Genomic DNA, 21,465 nt, shown 5'->3' on the forward strand with positions numbered 1-21,465 from the left:
TTACAGGGGATAGAATTAGGTCAATGTCAGCCTCTGCCTTCAAGTGATATGACGAGCAAGGGACATACATAGTGGTGGCACAGAGTAGTTCAGAAGAAGAAATGTCAACTGATTGGGTCAGTCAGAGAAGTTCTCGATGGAGGGGACGATATAGGGGACGCCAGGGCTGGGCCTCCAGTTTCAGGCAGAACTCGGACAGGTGAGCCGTGTTACCAACCAGGTGCTAAGCATATGTTGACTCATCAAATCAGCGAGGCCATGCCATGCTCCTATTTTCCAGGTGAGGAAACTGAGGCCCAGGGAGCCTAAATAGGTTGGCAGCTGGGACACGGTATAGCCAGGACTCCAACCCCTGGTGTGCCTGACTCTATCTGGAGCCTGTGTCCTACCCATTACACCATGCTGCTTCTTAAGGACTTCCTGGTAGAGGAATAGCATGAGCAGACCTGAGGGAAGATGGTGGAAGGCACACAGGAAGAGAAGATTGGGCCTTAGCTCTATGGGTAATGGTCTTGTAGAGGGAGGTCTGGGCTCTGGAGTCCAGCAGCCTCTGGACTTGCCCTCTCTCGGCCTCAGTCTCCTCACTGGAAAACGGGGACCTAACATCTACCTCCTGAGGTTGTCATCGAAATTCAGCGAGGTAACGCAAGCAAAGTGCTTAGGACATCACCTCTCGCCTTGTGAGGCCTCAAAGGTAGATGGCTGATTATGTTAATCAACAACCATCATTATTCCCCATCACAACTATAACTATTAGTATGATCCCAGAGGTGGGTCGGGGTGCATGGAGAACTTTGAGTGCCAGCTCAGGCACGTGTTCTTGATCTTGTTGACACGGGAGAGTCATGGGCGGGGGGGCGGGGTGGGGGGTGGTAAGCACAGACACGAAACAACGGCTCGGCCGGAGCATATTTTCCTCTCCTGAAGGATAACACAGCAGTCCCCTCTTCAGAAGTCTCCTGATTTTTCTCCTATGTGGAAAGATGGCTTTATAGTGAAGAAAGGCCCTTTTGACACATGCAAATGCAGGCCGCAAGGTGCCCGTGGAGGGCCCAGTGACCGTCTGAAGCCTGGGTGCACACCACAGGGAGAACGAGAGGCCCTCAGGCGCTCCTGCTGGGGTCAGAGGTGGGGGGCTCGGTTGCCCCCAGCTGGTGAGAAAGGTAGGAAGGAGGAGGCATCTCTGCGGGCCCCTTGAAGGTGTGAGGCCGCTTTCCCTGGGCCATTCATCACCAGATCAGAAAGAAGCCTCTGGAGGCCACACTCCTGTAACCATAGAAACAGGAGCTCTGTGGACCATTCCTCTCTTATTAAAAAGGATGAGGTGGTGGGTCCCCTGGCATGGAGATGACTGAGAAAGGGCAGGCCTTTGTGAGGGGCCCACTCTGGCTTCATGTCCAGTCTGCCCCCAACCCTCTCGCTGGTCTGCAGAAGGAGGCTCTGTGGAGACTTCCAAGCTGCACAGCTGTCCCTGAGGAAGGGACAGAGATCTGGCATCTTTCTGGGCACTGGCATATCCGGGAACTCCTCTATTCTTTTGGGATCTGTGAAGCAGACCTTATCTTCACTTCACAAACAGGGAGGTGTGATCCAAAGAGGGCAAACGACTTGTCCGAGCCATGTAGCTAGTAAGGGCTGGGCTGGATCCAGACGCTCGTCTGTCTGAACTCCCCAAACCTGCTTTAACTCCGGCTGCATTCCACCTCTTGGAGCAGGGGACGGAAAGATAAAGTTGGCTGGGGCCCTAAAGTTGGCTAACCAAATGACAGTGGCCAAAGAGAAAGGAAGGATCCAGCCAACCCCTGGTCCCAAGCCAGGCAGAGGGACAGTCCTGGGTTTGAATCTCCCGAGTGACCTTGGGCAAGTTTCTTCTCCTCTCTGATTCCTGCGTTCTCACCTGGGAAATGGATCTCAGAGGCCCTAGCGTGGTTGTAAGGCCAGAAATATGCTATTTAAGCTCTGGCCTTTAAAAAGTGCTCCCTAAAGGCAGCTCTGGTTCATGGTTATTAGTACAGAGCTGTAGATAGGATGGGGGCTCCTCAAACAGCCCCACCAACATGGAAGATAAGCCAAGAACGGAACTGTGCTCTGGGCAGGGCATGAGAATTTTCTCCCTCCCTGACAATTGGCTCTTGGAAGCCATCCTTTATTGCTAAGCACTTATGCACATGTCTAATTTCATCTTCCTCACGGCCTGGAGAGGGGAGGATTACTCTCCCACATTACAGGTGAGGAAACTGAGACTTAGAGATGAAATGACCTGCCACTTGAAGCCAGCCAGGTCCTGCTGGTCAGCCTCCTGAGCCTCTGCTCTCCAGAGCCCTGCTCCCTGCTGTTCTGGCTCCCCATGGCCGCCCAGGACCTGGGGACTGGCTTCTGGATCCGTGGTCTCCAGAAGGAAGTCCTGTGTCTACCCTTGGCCCCCACCACCCCCCTCAGAAGGTCAGCCCAGCAGCCACACATGACCTAGCACTCTTCTCAGCCCAGTGGGAACGACTGACCACCAGATGTGAACGATCCAAGCTGCCGATTTCGCCAAGACGCGGGAGAAGCAGGGTTCGGCCTGGAATCTATGGGTCCCTACCCTCCCTGCCTCATCACCAAACGGTTACAGGACCCAGTCTCAGGCTCACAAGACCCACATGAACCAGCCAGGCAGACACATGGGCCCCTTGAAAGGATTCTCAGGCTGGCCTTCCTCCCCCCACCCCTTCTCCATCAAAACACTGCCACAGCTCACAATGAGGGCCAGGGGAGCTGTAAAATCCCCATTTGCCACAATTAGCAGATGAGTAATGAAATGACAGTGGCAGCTGGCAGTGGCCTCTGCTCTCTCGAGGCCCACACCCCTTCCTCCTGTGAATGCCAGATCATGACAGAAACCAGCAGAATGTCTGGTACCCAGAGATACCTGGAAATACACCACTGGGCTCTCTTACTCTTCTTTTCGGAAATCCGGACCATCTTTCATGTTACTGGGGAGCTCATGTTCTCTGCAAGAGGCCTGCAGTTAGAGTCCCTAAAGACAGAGTAAACTAGGGGAGGGCATCCCCAAAGGAGGAGAAAAGAGGAAGGAAGAGGGAGGAACAGTGTTTGCAAGGACCCTGAGCCAGGAAGGAGCTGGCATGGGACCAGAAAGCAAGCAGTGTGGCTGGAGCACAGAGTAGGGTGTGAGGATGGGAAAAGTGCCGAACAGATGGGGCAGAGACAGTTGGGGGGGGGGGGGCATAGGCCACGGGGAGAATTTTGCCATGCTATAGGCATCATGTGGCTTGTTCTCTTCTATACGGGTAAGTCCTTTAATAGTTTCCTAGATTTCAGCAAACTGTTTAAATTCATCTGTAGATGGCCACACGTGCCTTAAAATGGTACGGTGTTAGCGTCTGGACCATAATCTGGCAAAATTGCCATGCGTGTTTGTTTACAGGTGCATGGCACGTAAAAGGGCTAGAGGCAGCCATATCATCCCTAAAGCCAGGGGCCACCTGAGCAGGAGGACAGCCCAGCTCCAGGTGCCCTGCCAGAAACCTTCTGCCTTCTCTGGGCCAGCAAAGAAAGGACCTCGGGGCCCTCAGGCCCAAAGAGAGCTGAACAAAGTCCCCGCCAGAGAGAAAGAACTATTCCCTCAAAACGTTTCCGTCCGGCTCAGTTCATCAAATCTGCTTTATGTAGCGCAAAATAAACACAACCCTAATTAGCAGGTTCATGCTGCAGCTGAATTGTCTCTCAAAAGCGCATCCTGCTTCCAGCCTCAGCATCCCCAGAGGAGGCACAGCATCTCCCGGAGAGGCCGGCCAGGCTTTGTGGAATCATCATTCCTGTGGCGTTCATGCTCTTTCCTCCCAAGAGCTGTTTGCCGAAGGACAGCTCCTCCAGGTCTGATCTCAGTGAACTCCCGTGCCCTGGCCAAGTCCGCTCAGTCAGGAGGAATAATATGGCTCACCAGTGAGCTTGGCTGGATCACAAGCTAAAGCAGGTACGGCCGGGGAAAGTCTTCCTGAATGTCGGAGCTGGAAGGCGGTCAGCCTTGCATGCCTTCATTCACTGAGCAAATATGTATGGACTGGCCCCTATCCCGTAGGTGGTGGGAGACCGCAGGCTGTGCTACCCACTGCTGGAGTTTCTAGAGCTACATGGGCGGAGTTCGAATCCCAGCTCTACCACCCAGTTATAACAAAATTACTTTCACCCATTGATTCTAGTTGGTTTTCTCCCCCGTGAAGGGTGCTGGGCATACCAGTTGGGGGCCACGGAACCCCGGTTGAGAACCACTCCACCTGGCCAGTGTGTCACTGGCTCCCGGTGCAACATCTGGGTAAGCCTAGTCATGAGCCTCATCTAGCTCTGTGGCTGGACCTGGAATTCCGGAATGACTCCCAGACGTTTGGTGGCCAACCACACCCAGAGCCCCTCCAGGCTGGCACTAGGGTAACCGAGCACGTCTGCAAGATACAGCTCTGAGATGACCCCGTAACAACCCGGGCAACCGACAGGGTGGACCGCGGGGCCCGAGCAAGGGAATCAGCAATGATTCCTTCTGTCATCTTCTCACCAAGCCGAATTCATCCTCCCGCGTGCCAGATGCCGTGCAACGTGCTTTATAAACACCGTAACGTTACTCGTCACACGAGCTGTCTCAGGTTAGGTGTTTCCCTCTCCGCCACGTCACCTCGTGCCACATTCGAGGAAACTGAAGCTTATGGGTGTTATGTTATACAGCCCAGAATCACACGGCTGGTCATGTTCAGAGCTGGGGTCCAAAACCCCAAGTCCATGTGCTTCACTATTATTTTCTTCCTTTACAAAGTCATACATTTAGTGGGAGTGGGGAGCCTCAGTTTCCAAACTCCCCGGTCAGCTGTCCTATTTTAAAACAGAAGGTGGATGTGCTCAGAAGCCCCTCAACACTCGTCCTCTGGGCTTGGTCTCAGCCTGGCACACAGCCTGGGCCAGCCCGGGCTTGCCTGGGCCACGCCGCCTGCTCTGGTCAGGCTCCCGAGTCCAAAGCTTCCCCCTCATAAAAGAAGGAGTTGCTACAGGGAAGGCTTTCGGAAAGCCTGGAGCTCTGCTATGGATGGCCAAGCAGCCAACTGGCCTGGGAGGCGGGAGTTCGCCCTGGGCAGCGTGAGTGGCTTCTTCCCAGGCTTTAAATGCATAGTTGATTTAGGGAGCATTTCCTCGGGTTAAATGTCAAATATACCTCCAAATCAAACATCAGAGATAAAAAAAAAAAGCTAGTGAGCTGCTCGGAGATGAGGAGAAAGTGGACTCTGGTCCCATCAGCAGCTTTCAGGCTGTGTCGGGTGGGAGCCATACCTGAGTGACTCTTGTGGCCTGATGGGAAGATCTGAGCTGGGTGGTTGGCAAATAATTTCACCTAAAATGTCTGTAAAAGTAAGGTTCTGAGGACAACAGTCCCACCTTGAAGCTTGAAAATGGGCAAATTAGGATTTCCCCCGCTATAGGCACCCTAGAGACAAACACAACAGGGCTTGGAGCAGAGCACTGCAAAAGCATCTTGAGGAGGAAGAACGGCCCGCAGGCCTGTGGGCTGGATGCTGCCCTTGATTGCAGGTATTAGAATTTTTAAAGAAAAAATGCACGTCAGGCTGCAATGGCGGGGCATGGTGGGGGTTGGCGTATTAGCATTCTAGGGCTATCGCGACAAGGTACACAAACTGGGTGGCTTAAAACAACATTTATTGGGGCTCCTGGGTGGCTCAGTCGGTTGAGCGTCTGACTTTGGCTCAGGCCACGATCTCGCGATTTGTGGGTTTGAGCCCCCAATCGGGCTCTGTGCTGACAGCTCGGAGCCTGGAGCCTGCTTCAGATTCTGTGTCTTTCTCTCTCTGGCCCTCCCCTGCTTGTGCACACTCCCGCGCTCTTTCGTGCTCTCTCTGTCTCTCAAATAAATAAAAACAAAAACAAACAAAAAATTTAAAAAAATAAAGCAACATGTATCGTTTCACAGTTCTGGAGGCCAGAAATCCAAAATCAAGGTGTCAGCAGGCTATGCTCACTCTGGGACTCTGGGTGGGATCCTTCTTTGCCTGTTCCTGGCTTCTGGGGGCGGCCGGCAATCCCTGCCATTCCTTGGCTGGCAGCCTGCCCCACTCTGATCTCTGCCTCCATCATCCCATGGCGGTCTGCTCTCCATGTGTCTGTCTCTCCTCTTCTTATAAGGACACGGGTCATATTGGATCAGGGGCCCATTCCATTCCAATGTGGCCTCATTTGAACGAGTTGCATCTTGTGAGGACCCTATTTCCAAATAAGGTTGCATTCTGAGGCAGTGAGAGTTAGAACCTCAATCTATCTTCTTGGGGGATGCGATTCTACCCATAACAACTGGCCACAAAAGAAACAAAATAATGGGAGTGTGGGGGCAGGGCACGTATACAGTGTGTGCATCACTGTGCACCGGCCGGTCCACCGGAGCCCCATCCGGCCCAGGAACGCCCGTCCGTCCCTTTCATGGAGACACCCTGCTGCTGCTGCTCAATGACAAGAGCACGGCAGCCACATCAGGGTGCCACCACTCTGGGATTTGAGAACCCAGAGGCCTTCCCTGGGGGACACTCACCCCCACCACACGGTTTTCCATACAAACGGCCGCTGCAATTAATAGGGTCATTACGCATTCCACCTGCTCCTTGACCCTACTGGGGCGCAACTTTTTTTGGTTGAGAATAACACCCCTTCAAGTACAAAAGCTGAGGATGACACGCTCTTGAGCAATAAAAAGACGTGAGGCACCACGAACCAAGCTGGCGATAATCACATCGTTGCCGCTGCAACAGAACCAAGTTTCACTCTTTCTATAAAAGTGCCCAGCTGTCACACTTGTGTGAGTGGAGTTCTTTATTGGCCTTTCTGTGCTCTCCTACATATGATCCAAGCCAAGTTCTCACATCTTTCAAGTCAATCGTGAGAAGTAACTTTCTACTTCTTATCCACAGCAGCTTGTGCGCCCTCGTCGTCGCGACGCCCAGACCAGTGGAAACAGGACGTGTATTCTGTGGCTGCAAAAGCCAACTTTACTTGGGGATCTGATCGCAATTTGGTGGGCATGCCTGGGAAGGGGTGTGGGATAACGACACTGAGACATATTGCTAGAAAGCCACCCAGGACAGACAAGGAGGAGACAGAGGCTACCTCCAAACTCTTTTCCTGCAAAGCTTGAAACAGAAAAGTGGTTTGTGCCTGAGCTACCTAGAAATTCAAATTAGCCATTTTGCCCCATCCTAGGGAATTGAGTTTCTACTCTAAGAATTTAAATAAAATGTGAATGTGTTACAGTCACCGCGTGATGTTAGCCTACCATCAGGGGACGGGACTCTCTTTCCTTGTTCCCCCCGCTCCCTGGCGAAGCCTCTCTTCTGGCTCCCCAGACACTTGGACCTCTTGGCAGTTGGCCCCTCCATACGTACCACTTCCCATAGCTTCCTTCCCTTCTCAGATTTCCCTCCGCCTTCATCTCTAATTAAGTCCCAGCGTCTGCGCCCAGCGGCTGCCCAAGAAAGGAAGCTGCCAGCTATGGGTTTCAGTTACAGCGAATGAAAGAGGCTATTTTCCCCGGAGACAAAGTCAGAGGAGTCTGCAAAGTACCACTCACCCCCTCCCTGCGGCCCCCATCTCTCAGCATTGACCAGACACCCCCACCTCCCTCCCACCCTCAGGAAAGGCACCTAAGGGTCCCAACAGAACCTTCTGGGTGGAGAGATCCCCAGGGAACAGAGTAGCTTCCTGGTGGGAAGGACAACAGAGTTTGTCTATTTCCTTTGGAATCTGTCCAGGCGGAGCTATGTCAAAGACTGGGCTGGGGTACAAAAGGCATTAGGCAGGGACCCCAGAGGACAGCGTGCAGAATTCTGGCCATTAGACACCAGAATGTGTTGTTACTGGCTACATCCACTCCTATTTGGCAAATGCAGTTTTTGGATAGGACTTTGTTTTTCAGTCTGGGTTGGATGTGCAAAGTGCCCGGGGTCAGAAGGGAAAGGCTGGGCCAGATGGCAAGGCCTGAGGCCAGGACGAGGCTGCTGGGCTCTCCAGGGCCCCAGCAAAGGCAGAGGCCCTATGGGGTGGTCCTCAGGGCACTGATGCCTGGGTGATGAGGGCAGAGATCCCCTCCAGCATCACCTCCCAGGCCCAAACAGAAGGGTGACGGAGACTGGCAGAGAAATAGCAGTTGTTTGATGAGAAGTCAGCAGCCTCTGCTTTGCAGAAGTTTTATGGACCAGAAAGGCTGCTGGAACAAGCTCCCGCCCCCAGCCCGGCACTTCTCACGCACTTCCCTTTGCTTTTCCTCACCCCCAAATGCCTTCCTCAAGTTTGTTTAGATAATAGCAGCTCTATTGATACATCTTGCTCACACAATTCATCCAATTAAAGTGCACAACTAAGTTGTTTTTAATACGTTCAGAGTTGGGCAACCATCACCATAATCAATTTTAGAACATTTTTACGCCCGCCCAAAAAAAACCCCCCACATCCACAAGCAGTCACTCCTTTCCCCCCATTCTTCCCCAACTCTGGGCAACCATGAATCGACTTTCTATTTCTACATTTGCCTGTTCTGGATATTTCGTGTCAGTGAAATCAGACCTTCCTCACTTTTTAAGCCCCACCCTGGGACCCAGTTCAAGCATCCTGGGGCCACAGCCTGACAAGACCCACAGACTCAGCCTCAGGAAATATGGGCAGAGGGACAGGCTTTGCCATTTCCTGGTGTGAGACCCTGACCAAGCCTCCTGGACCTGTCCCTTGGCCACAAACCAAGATTAATAAACAAGTGTCCCAGAGCCTTGCGGCGAGGACCCACCAAGATGGGGCGTGTGAACACACACATTGTACATGATAAAGCACATCACATGCAAATAAATAGAGCCCAATCCCAGCTTTTTTTGAGTTTATAAAGAAAAATAAAGAGCTGGTCTTCCTACCCTGATAATTCCAAGTCCTCTGCCCCAGCACCCACCTTTACTCTTCTTCTAAAACACTTTTTTAATGTTCATTATTTATTTTTGAGAGAGAGAGAGAGAGAGAGAGAGAGAGAGAGAGATCATGAGGAGGGGAGGGGCAGAGAGAGAGGGAGACACAGAATCTAAAGCAGGCTCCAGGCTCTGAGCTATCGGCACACTCAGAGCCCGACACGGGGCTCGAACCCACGAACCATGAGATCATGACCTGAGCCGAAGTCAGATGCTTAACTGACCGAGCCACCCAGGCACCCCCCACCTTTATTCTTCATATTCTTTTCTCCATGTGCCTAGGACACAGTTGCCAAAGAAAACTCAAGAGATGCTACCCTGACAAGCCAGGAAGAGAAGAGCTGCCCACTTCTCGGTGCTCTTTGGTGAGAAAATGACAGGATCGTCCTCACTGGGCAGGGTTCAATGCAAAAGGTGCTGTGCAGTGACGAAAAACGGGTTGGACCAAGATGGTCCTGGGCCTAATGGCTGGTGCTGTTCTGTCACCTCTGGAAGCCCAATTGACCACCTCCCACCTTCTTCCTCCCCTGCACGATTTGGGATAAAAATAGGTACAACCTCCTGAGGTGTGTGCTCGGATCACCTGAGATAGGACTTAGCCCAAAGCTGGGCTACTGGTCAGTAGTGAATTGTAGCCACCACTGCTAACTAATATCATCGTGGTTGTAATTATCACTGCCATTATCAGAGGGCAAGGCTAGCCAATCTGTGAAGAGCACTGGCTCCTACCTCTTTATGCCTCAGTTTCCTCATGTTTAAATTAGACACAAATGGTACCAAACTCATAGGGTAACTGCGGGGTTCGGTGGGTTCATGCACATAATGTGCTTAGAGCAGTGCCTGGCACACAGAGCTGTAGGTGGATTGGTTAGTATTACTTCCTAAAAGGGTTTTTCCTCATTTCCTCATGGACCAACCCCAATCCCTGGATTTCTTCCTCTCACTGTATCTTCCTTTCACTGGATATCTTCCTCTCCCTGAATACCTTCTCTGGTCCCTGTTTTCCATTGCAAGTGTCCTTCTGGCATATCCCCAACTTGTAAAATGGCCTCTGGCTTTCCAGTCTCATTGGACAGTCTGTCTGCGCCTACAAAAGTCAAGGAACTAAAACCACCAGATTGTTCTTTAATACCCTGGGGAAGGAGGAGAGACCCAGACCCATCCTTTGGGATGGGTCCCTGCAAGATCCAGCTCATAACCTTTCCGGCTGAATGTTTTGGGCAAGATGAAAGCAATTCCAGCAAATATCAAGGGTTCAACTGATCAGCCTCCAGCATAAAATTCCATTTCTTCCTTAGAGTTCTAGGCATGGCAAATCAGTGGCTTAAGGGGGTAAACATTGGTGAAATGCAAAGAACCAGCAAAAAGAAGGTGGGACAACTGATTACCTTCCCATCTTGCTTCTGCTGATTGCATTATCATTTATCACAGCTCAGCAGGAAAAAGCTAAGAGAAGCATCCTATGATCCTGGGTTGAATAAATATCCCACTATCAGTGCTGGAAATACAAGCCTGATTCAGCCAAATCTTAAATGCATTTGCATCTAATCCCTTTATAATCCTTCCTATGGCATAGTATAAGAGCTGAACAAGATATTCCAGCCTCCCCAGGGTGCACAGGACATGGACACTCCTGTCCAAACTTTGGGATGTAATTATCTAAGGCTGGGTGCTCCTCTGAGAATTTGCAGCCCCTGCACTCGTGCTAACGACAACGTTCCTGTTCCAGATGATTTTGTGTACTTACAGACACACACACATACACAGATGGACATCAGGAGGCTAAACTTCAGTCAGAAGGACCAAGTTGAAAGGGATCTTTTTTTAAGTTTTGGAGAGAGAGAGAGAGAGAATGTATGAGCAGGGGAGGAGCAGAGAGAGAGAGACAGACAGAGAGAGAGAGGGAGGAAGAGGATCCCAAGCAGGTTCCACACTGTCAGTGGAAAGTCAGATGGGGGGCTTGAATCCACGAACCATGAGATCATGACCTGAGCTGAAATCAAGAGTCGGACAATTAACCGACTGAGCCATTCAGGCACCCCCAGGTTGAAAGGGATCTCAAGGGTTGTCCCAGCCACCTATCTCTATCCTCATTTTACAGGACAGAGCACTGGAGTGCAGAGTATGGACTAATTTGCCCTAATTAATGCTCTGTTCTTTTTTTGTTTCCTCATTTGTCAAATGCAAATCATTTCCCCTGTATTTCAGGGGTTTTGAGGACTAAATTCTAACTGTAATACATGCTTAGTAATTTTACTTTCTTCTCTTCCTTCCCATGCTGACCTGCTATGTAATGACTCTGTTTTGTGTTCTCTTGAACACTTAGTAGGACCACAGCCATCCCGCCAAATATTGAGGAAGCCGGAAAAGCTATGATGTTTTCCCCTTGCGAGGCACAAGCTTTCCCCCCAGTGCAGATGGGAGGACTTTGGAAGTTATATCCGTTCATCTATTTATTCAGCAAATTCAGAGTCAGTCATTGTTATAAGCATTAAGGGATACAAGAGTAATAAGAGATTTACTAAGAGAGACAGATCTTAATCAAATCATTACTCTCATAGTTAATTAAAGTTTTCATAAATGATACAAAAGGCAGACAGGTGGCTGTAAGAGCGTATAACAGGAGGACTTAGCATAGCCTGGGATCGGGGGTAGTCAGGGAAGGCTTCCCCGAGGAAGAAATATTTCCCTCAGATATGAAGGATGATCAGGTATCTGTCCAACAACGAGTGGGACTAGGGGTGAGGGCTGGAGCGAGCAGCTCAGAAAGTGAGAGCGACGAGTGCAGAGGCCTTGGGGAGAGGAGTTACCTGCCAGATTTGAGGAACCAGATCGGACTAGAGAGAAGTCTGGTTTTGTGCTTGAATACTTATTTGTTTTTGTTTCGCTCAGAGGAAGATGAAGATCATCAGCCCCAGAGCCCTGGGGAGGAAGGTCCGTTGGAGGGGGTAGTCAGTGAGTCAACCCACTGATCTGACCCATAATTCAGACCAGGGTAGGAGCTGCTACAGCTCCAGAAGAATGGGTGAGACAGTCCTAGGAAGAGATCTCTGAACCCCTGAGACTGAGCAAGGCTGGTCCACAGAGCAGTCCCCACCGGTAGACCCTTATTCAAACACCCCCTGCCCCAATCTTGCCTCACCACTGCCTTTGCTACAGAAAGAAATGTGTTCCTATTTCATCAAGGACCCATCTTCCAGAACCAACTTGAAATCTAGAAGACCGCATGGCTCCCAGTATTTTTCGGGTTTCATGTCTTTATTAATCCTTATCCCAGGGACACTGTATATAGCACTTAAGAGCTTGGGTTCTATAGTTAGACCTCAGAGGTCTGAATCCTGACATTGTCATTTACTAGCTATGTAACCTCAGGCAAGTCTCTTAACCTTTCTGTGTCCTCATCTATAAAATGAAGATGACAATTTACTCACCTGATAGGGTTGCTTATAAAAATTAAATGAAACAATGTAGGTAAACATTAGGACAATGGGTGGGATTCCTCGATAAATGGAAGTTGCATTATTATTATTAATTATTATCATTAATATCACCATCAGAACAACCATGTAACACATGTCTACAATATTCCGGAAACTGAGCTAAGTGTTTCACATACCTTAATTTGAATGCCCCCACAGTTTGGCACAATGATCCCAATTTTCTAAATGAGGAAACTGAGGCTCAGAGGAATTCAGTGACACAGCTATTAAGTGACAATAAAGATTCACACTCAGGCTCTAAAAGCAGTCCACTCTCTACATTTCTATCCCAAGTTGGCCACTTCTCATCAATGTGCTGTAAAATCCTGTTAATTACAACTAATGAGAATGAGGTTCTATGCACTACCTGTTCATTGATTTGCAGATTTTTAATATCATTCCTTGCCCCAGGGGAACTCTCCAGGGGGCCATCATTACCATACAATTCTTTGGGGGAAACGAAACAACAGCTGGCCCTGCCAATCACCATGGCAACACTCCTGTGAGTACATAGAATCGCATCAACAGAAAAAATCTATATATACGTATATGTTCTATATTTGCCCTTAAACGCTACATTATACATTGACTCGCTGATGACACCATCAGGGCTCAGGTCGAGGCATTTTCAATCCGCTCCAAATCTCTCCCCCTTCTAGGATGCTTCCAAGACCCCATCAAGCGGGCACAGGCAGGGAGAGACGTTGCTAGGGAAAAGGGATCATTGCCAAGTTCTGGCCCACAGCAGCATATGCTTCACGGTGACAATGTGTAACTGTGGGGATGGGGACGGTGTCGTGGGCGTGTGACCTATATAGTCGCATAGGGCTCTGCGTTCAGAAGGGTCCATGCTTGGTTTAGTGCTCTGCTTCTGCCAACTTCAAATTCTTAATAATTTTTAAACGAGGGGCCGCGCGTGTCCATTTTGCAGTGATCCCCACAAAATACGCAATGTGAGGAGTGAGCAATGGACAGGTACTTTATGCGGTTCTTTTCTGGATGGCATTTTCCTCCTCTTTTCGTCTCTCTCTCAGATCTGTGAATCCACCCAATATTCTAGCTCAAGAGGTTTTTTTTTTATGTATTTTTATTTTTTTAATTTTATTGTTTGTTTGTTTTGGTTTTTTTTTTTTTAAATTTACATCCAAATTAGTTAGCATGTAGTGCAACAATGATTCCAGGAGTAGATTCCTTAGTGCCCCTTACCCATTTAGCCCACCCCCCCTCCTTAATCCCTCCCATAACCCTCTGTTTGTTCTCCATATTTATGAGTCTCTTCTGTTTCGTCCCCCTCCCTGTTTTTATATTATTTTTGTTTCCCTTCCTTTATGTTCATCTGTTTTGTCTCTTAAAGTCCCCATATGAGTGAAGTCATATGATTTTTGCCTTTCTCTGACTAATTTCACTTAGCATAATACTCTCCAGTTCCATCCACGTAGCTGCAAATGGCAAGATTTCATTCTTTTTGACTGCCGAGTAATACTCCATTATATATATATCCCACATCTTCTTTATCCATTCATCCATCGATGGACATTTGGGCTCTTTCCATACTTAGGCTATTGTTGATAGTGCTGCTATAAACATGGGGGTGCATATGTCCCTTCGAAACAGCACACCTGTATCCTGTGGCTAAATGCCTAGTAGTGCAATTGCTGGGTCGTAGGGTAGTTCTATTTTTAGTTTTTTGAGGAGCCTCCACACTGTTTTCCAGAGTGGCTGCACCAGCTTGCATTCCCATAGCTCAAGAGTTTTTATCAAAACTCAATGGTTTTCCCCCAGGGAATGCAGCCATGCTAACGTCACCAGAGTGGAGCCACTCATAACCCTACAAATAATAGTCGCTCTGTGCTTCGTGCTGGCTAGGTGCTGGGCACCACACTCAACTGGAACTGATACGATTTCTGATCTGGAAGATGGGTGGGTACTATCAAATCCATTTTACAGTTGAGGACACTGAGGCTCAGAGAAATCCAGTCACTTCCCAAAGTCCTTGGGACATAAATCTTATGAACAGTCCCAAAGGCCTTCTCAAGGCTGCTCACTCTCCCTTGGCTGCTGCTGTGCCTCACTTGGGCCCAGGTGATTCTGTCAAACCTCTTATAAGTCTTAGGAGTGGGGGCCCTTCCCAGCCACCTGCCCAGAGGTCCTGGCTCCTCTGACCTCTTCTCGACTTGGATGAAATACTATGCAGCCTGGTGTGAGAACTGACACCCCAGAGGCTGCTGATGGCACTGGGGGACACAGTCATTAAGAAGAGTGAACTCCCGGGGCGCCTGGGTGGCGCAGTCGGTTAAGTGTCCGACTTCAGCCAGGTCACGATCTCATGGTCCGTGAGTTCGAGCCCCGCGTCAGGCTCTGGGCTGATGGCTCAGAGCCTGGAGCCTGTTTCCGATTCTGTGTCTCCCTCTCTCTGTCCCTCCCCCGTTCATGCTCTGTCTCTCTCTGTCCCAAAAAAATCAATAAACGTTGAAAAAAAAAAAAATTTAAAAAAAAAAGAAAAAAAAAAGAAGAGTGAACTCCCACTGGGGCATGCTGGCCACATCCTCCCCTTCTCTTCCTCTCTCCATGGACTATTTCATGACAGTCTCCTCTTGCTGCCCGTTCACAGAATCCCCATGCGCCAAGCCAAGAGATCTTGTGTGGTGACCTGGGTGTTTCTCCACGGCTCTTTGTGAGACAACAGCCATCAAGGTAAGGCACCACAGCGTTGTTTCGCATCCTCTCACCTCATTTCCCTTTTGTCTCACCTTCGTGGCCTGGGTTGGCAGCCCCCAAATGAAGCATCCAAATCTTTATCTTTGCTTCAGGCTCTGTATCCTAGAGAAGCTGGTCTAAGACACATCTAGGCAGACTGCCTTCTCAGTATGGAAGGTGGAGCTTCCTACAGGCTGAACTTGGAAGTGAGGTGTGATTTATGGCTCTTTGGTCCTGCCATGAGCTGTAGGAATGACCCCCATCTAAAAGATACAGTGGTCATTTCCAGCCTTGCTGACCAGCGCTAGTCTTCCTTCTTCTCCCGGCCTGCCCATTCCATCCTAGTCTTACGGGGACCCTCCCACCCACCCTAAGCCATGGTTAATCTGTCCACTGGGGACACCTGACCCAAGCTGAACCAATGAATTCCTCCCTTCCTTGGGATTTTTTAAAAGCGGGGATTAAGTGACTCAGTCTGTTTTCCTTTACACACTCTCTCTCTGAAACAAACACCCACAGGATCTACAGCTGGATGTAAGAAATCTCGTGAGTGGTTAGTGGCCATGCTGTCTGCCACCTAAATAAGGTCAGCCTGTGGCACGAAAGAAGAATTCTGCTGACACGCCGAGAGAAACCAAGGCAGGAGCTACTGAAAGAGACTTACTGGCTGTCACAGGCATGGCTCCTGAGTTCCTTAAGCTCAGCTGCTCTTTTACCCTCCTTGGGGTTTACTTGGTCTAGGTACTTATCTACTACCTTCCATTAAACGCCCCCTGTTACCCAATGCCATCCAAATGGCGTCTCTGTCATGGGCCACCAAAGGAAGCCCAGTGAGCACAGTGTATTCCCACTGACGGGAGTGGAATGTAGAAGTGGGAAGAGGCTGGGTTTGGGAGGACTACAGGCCTGGGGATGAGTCCTGAACTCCATGGCAAGGAGTTTAACCTCTCTGTGCCTCAGTTTCCAGATCTAAGAAATCAGGAGAACACCACCATCTTTCAAGGTAAGCGTGAGGATCTAACGAGATCATGCATATAACATGCATAGCACAGCCTGCTCGCCATCCCCCAATATCTGCTCAAAATGCTGACTCCCTTTCCCTGTCTCCCAAGTCGGTGGTGGGGACTATCTGCAGAGGCAGGTTTTGCTTCTGGCCCCGGGACCCATTGGGTGTAGTCACAAAGCCCTGTGAGTCGCTCTGAACTGTCTTCATCCTAGTACTCTAGACTGAGAGAACAAGACCCAGAGGCTTCCCCCAGAAACTGAAGATTCATAAACTCTCATCCCCGAAGTCTACCTCACATGTCATATAGCTTCACCGTTCACACCGGACCACTTTGAAAATCCTCAAGAAGTGGTCATTTAGCTTGGGCCTAATACCTTCAGTGACAGGACGCTCACTTCCTCACAAAGGCAGCACATTCAAGTTTTACATAGCTATGACATTTACTTTGCCTCCTCCAACAGGCTTGGAGTCTTTGACATGTTGGAAGTTCCAGATTTCTGTAACACCGTGGGATCAAAGCCTTGAAGCTCTTCTGTGTACGTCACCATCATGAGCCAAGGAGAGACCTTCGAAAAACAACATATAGCTCCCTTTCACATGCACCATGTTAGCACAGTACTTGGTGTCCACACGCCATGATCATAAGGCCAGAATCATCTCGAAGATTGAAGATGGAAAATTCTTTCACACACTGCCCATCCAGAGGCTAAGTCTAAGTCCCATCCCCTTGAATCTGAGTGGGCTCTATTTCCACTCTGATAGAATATGGCAGAAGTGACACTGTGCCGGTTCCCAAAGCCAGGCCTTATGAAGCTGGCAGTTCCCATCCTCTGTCATTTGGAACACTGTCTCTGGGAGCATCGGACTTCAAACCCTCAGGCCACCATGCTGATGCAGCCCGATGTAGGTGCTCCAGCTCAGAGTTCCACCTGAGCCCAGCCTTCGAGGCATCTCTCCAGCCAAGGCCCCGTACGTTGGGTGAAACCATCTTCTACCCTCCAGGTCAACTCATCGCTGGTTGAATTCCACAAGTGACCTTACTCCACACGATGCCATATGGAGCAGAAGAATCACTCAGCTGAGCCCTGCCCGAGTTCCTAACCCACAAAATTATAAATTATAACAAAATGGTTGTTATTTTAAGTCACTGACTTTGGAGGTGATTTGTTACGTGGTGACATATAACTGGAACAATTATTACCTCATCCAGCAGATGAGAAGACAGAGACTGAGTAAGGTAAATGAATTACCCAGACATTTGGGGACCAACAGGTGGGGCTGGAACCCAAGACTTCTCATTCTTAGTCTTGTTTTTCTATTTGATCTTGATGACACTGTGAACATCTAGACCATCAGCAGCAAAGATCACCAACCATTCATTTCAATTTTAGCTGAAGTAACATTATCTGGCACTTCCACGGCCTGGTGTCAGTAGACTTCTTTGGCTTTGTTCTAAGTGCTTTCTTCCCATTTACTTATTTGACCCTCACAACAACCCTACGAGGTAAATGTTATTATAAGGTCTAATCGGTAGATAGGGAAACTGAGGCACAGAATGATAAAGTGTCTTGCCAAAGGCCACGTAGCTAGAGAGGCACAAAGCAGGGATTTGAACGCAGTTACTTTGGCTCCTGGGACCATGCGCCTAACCACTAAGGAGACCGTCATTCGAAAGAGCCAGGCCGTCTTAGGTCAACTCAGAGGTGATCTGAACTCATGGCCACTGTGTGTGGCTCAGTGCCACATTGACTTCCACCCCGAGCTCTCAAGTCCTTAACAGTCTTTAGAAGCTTTTAGACTTGAGACCCGCCCATTGTTCACTTACAATATGGAGCAAAGCTGTAAAGGACATAGATGTTTTACATCCAGTTGGGTGAAGGGAAGCATCTTTGTGTCTGCCTGAAACCCTGACAGGGAAGCCGGGGCCACCCAATGAATGCCACAATTAATTTCCCAGTGCGCAATATTGCCTGTGGGGAGAGGAGGCACTGGTTCATTTCTTATTCATGAAGTCACACTGCCAAGCTTCATTTGCATGAAGTAATTTCTGCTGCTGCTACCCCGCCATAAAACACATCCGTTTCTCCTACAGGATCTGGTCTCTTTGCACCAACAGAGATGAGTAAGCAGTAAATGCTGAAGGAACACACCCTCTGGACCATTTTAATCAGAAAGGTGTCTGTAGCTAACGATAAGTGATTTTATAGGAATCTAAAATACCTTGGACTCAAAGTACTCAAATGCAACTCTGCCTCAAGATCTATTTTGGGGAAAGTGTTTAGCATTTCTCTCTGCTTGGCCAAACGTTGATTTCATAACCAGTGGAGCTATAGAACTATAGTTGTCCAGGAAAAAAAAAAAAGAAGAAGAAGAAAAAGAAGCAGGAGAAAGGTGGGGGGGGGTGGTCAATAACCTGCCAAAGCCTGATGAGTTAAGTCACTGGAAATGACCCTTTGTATGGCACATCCTGCAAAGATGTCCGCATCGTAGCCGCTGGAACCTGTGAATATATCACTTTACATACAGATGGGGCTTTGCAAATGTAATTAAGGTGAAGGACCTTGACATAGGGAGAGAATGCTGGATTATCCAGGTGAACCCAGCCTAGTCATGCGAATCCTTAAAAGTGGAAGAAACTTCCAGACTACAGTCAGAGAGCTATGACTATAAATGAATGTTCAGAGGGACGCAACATTGCTGGCTTTGAAGACGGAGGAGAGCGGCCACAGACCAAGAGACATGGGTAGTCTCTAGAAGCTGGAAAAATCAAGGGAACAGATTTATTCCTAGATTCTCCAGAAAAAAAATCGCAGTCCTCCTGACACCGCAATTTTGAGACCCTGTCAGACTTCTAACCTAAAGAACAGTAAGATCATAAATTTGTGTTGTTTTAAGTCACTATAGTTGTGGTATAGTTTGCTACAGCCACCATAGAAAATGAATATACCTTGTATTAAGAGTTCTCCACCATTCATTAGCTGTGTGACCCTGCCTGAGTCACCTCATCTATCAGAAGTAGGGAAGGTTTTGTGAGTCTTAAAGTGCATTGTGGAGGTAAGATTTTAATATCATTAATGTTATTATTCCAGCTGACCACACTCCATGCGAGAAACAGCCCAACTGGGATGGCTGGGACTTTCCAATTCATAAGGCTTAAAAATCATTTAAGCAATTAATGCCAGCCTCCTCCTGACCAAATATTTTCCCAGGCACAATTTAAAAAAAAATGACAGCAAGTGCTTCATCATTTCGCCCGGCCGCTGTTTAAGATCCATCCCAGATACTAACTGGGGAGGGCCGTATCAGCTATTTATTGCCACAGTAATGCTATGTAACAAGATAGCTGAAAAATCCGTTGCTGAAAACAATAAACATTAATTTCGTTCACGAGCCTGTGGGTCTGTGGTTTAGGCTGGGCTTGTCTGGGAAGTGCTGGCCGCGACTCAGTTCACTCTCATGACTGGTGGCCAGATGGCTGTTGGGTGACCAAACTCTTGTCTGTGTGCTTCTCACCATCTACCAGGACAGCTTGAGCATCTTCTCATGGCAACAGAATTAAGCAAGAGCAGAAGCAGAGATGTGCCAATGTCTTTTCAAACCTCTGTATGTGTCACAGGTAACATCCCATTGGCCGAAACATGTCACGGGTTGAGCCTTAGAGCCAAGTAAATGGTTCTTTAGTGCAAGGAAGTGCGGACACATGGCTAAGGGCATGGATAGAATGGTGTGTGTGTGTGTGTGTGTGTGTGTGTGTGTGTGTGCATGTGCGTATGAAGAATTGGGGCCATTATAGTTAATCTACCACAGAGAAGGAAAGCAAAGAAAACTGGGTCATCTTTATTTGAGATTTATTAGGCGCCTACTGTAAATCGGAAACTCATCTAGGGGATATGGAGATTAACAAAACCTCTTAGGGAGGGAGCCTTTTTTCTAATGGAATGCCTAATATGAGTGCTCAAGGAGCAAAAGAACAGCATTTGATGCACTCCTACAACATGCCAGGCCCAGGTCAGTCACTGGGGACATAGCTGCAAACACTATGTTACCTCATTGACTGACTGTATGGTGGCTCTGAAAGATGATCTCTATACTCATCTCTATTTAAGAGGTAGGGAAATCAAAGCTGAGCAAGGTGGAGCTGTGTAGATGTTCAAGTTCAAGATACTGAGCTACATCGATCTCATTCCAAAACCCAGATTCACTCTACTCCACTCTGAAAAACGTTCTTTCATTGGTTTAAGAGACACTTAAGTGCCCGGCACTGTCCACATCTCCTGAGAAATGATTCATGACACTTCCCCCTTCCAGCATCTATCAGACATCACCAACTGCAAAGAGAATCCCTACCTTCTCCCACCTTTACCCTGGTGTGGTGTCATCATGGTTGAGAGATGCTAACTAGCTCCTTTAAAAAAAAATGCAACAACAGACACCTTCTAGGAGAAACAATTCATCATCGTTACGGCAACCTCTGGTTCACTTCAATCTTAGGTGCCCGGCCTTTTATTTACAGTGCCTTCAAAGAGGTTCCAAGTCATTAATTGCTCACCACTTACACCAATTAGATGAGGTGAGCACTCCTGGAGAAATCACGTTACCCAGGTACCAAAGGCAGCTGTGCCTGCCTAGGGTTTGGCTCTGCTCTCTAAGAAATCTACGTGACAGCCCAGAGGTAGTCTGAGCAGGTTGTCTGGGCCATATGGTTCAAATAAAATGAATGGGCTATAGACAAATGTTGACTGTGGATTTACTTCAACAACACAGATTTGAACATGATGAGAGGTTAAACTAATGGTTTAACCATAGTACCTCGCTACTAAGTGAGAAAAAACCTCGGGGAAAAGCTACTTTAATAACAGAGTTGTCAACTTAGTGAATTAAACTTGACTGAACGAGGCTTTGTACGTCTGGTTGTGACATGAGACTCGACACCATATGCTGAACCCAGATTGTGAGCTACTTGAGAGCAAGGATCTTAGTTTTCCCATCTTTGGAACCCAGCAGACAGTCAGCGTTCAATCAATATTTCAGGGAATGAATGTGTGGATGAGTGAACGGATGGATAGGAGGAGGACGGACAGGCAGATGGATAGATGAATGAATGTAACAGCATAAATCTGGGGATAAACAGGTAGGAGTGAATGTTTGCGGAATAAATAAATGGGTGTGGATTTTTTAAAAGTCAAGTTCCACAATATTTACAGGGTTGGGTGGGAACAGGAAGAAAACATTTACTGAGCACCTTCTGGAGATCAACATGATGTATATATTTTCTCATTCAGTTCTAACT

General features: G+C 48.5%; 1 long non-coding RNA gene across 1 annotated transcript; it reads left to right on the forward strand.

Annotated features, from left to right (window-relative positions):
* The first annotated feature begins 14,985 nt into the window (after positions 1–14,985).
* On the forward strand, positions 14,986–20,040 carry LOC125913410 (uncharacterized). The gene is made up of 3 exons (XR_007455009.1): positions 14,986–15,910; positions 16,130–16,172; positions 16,637–20,040. It is a non-coding gene; the product is annotated as an uncharacterized LOC125913410 (long non-coding RNA).
* Positions 20,041–21,465: the final 1,425 nt, after the last annotated feature.

The sequence above is a fragment of the Panthera uncia genome, chromosome D1 (assembly GCF_023721935.1).
Source record: "Panthera uncia isolate 11264 chromosome D1, Puncia_PCG_1.0, whole genome shotgun sequence".
NCBI classification, from domain to species: Eukaryota; Metazoa; Chordata; class Mammalia; order Carnivora; family Felidae; genus Panthera; species Panthera uncia.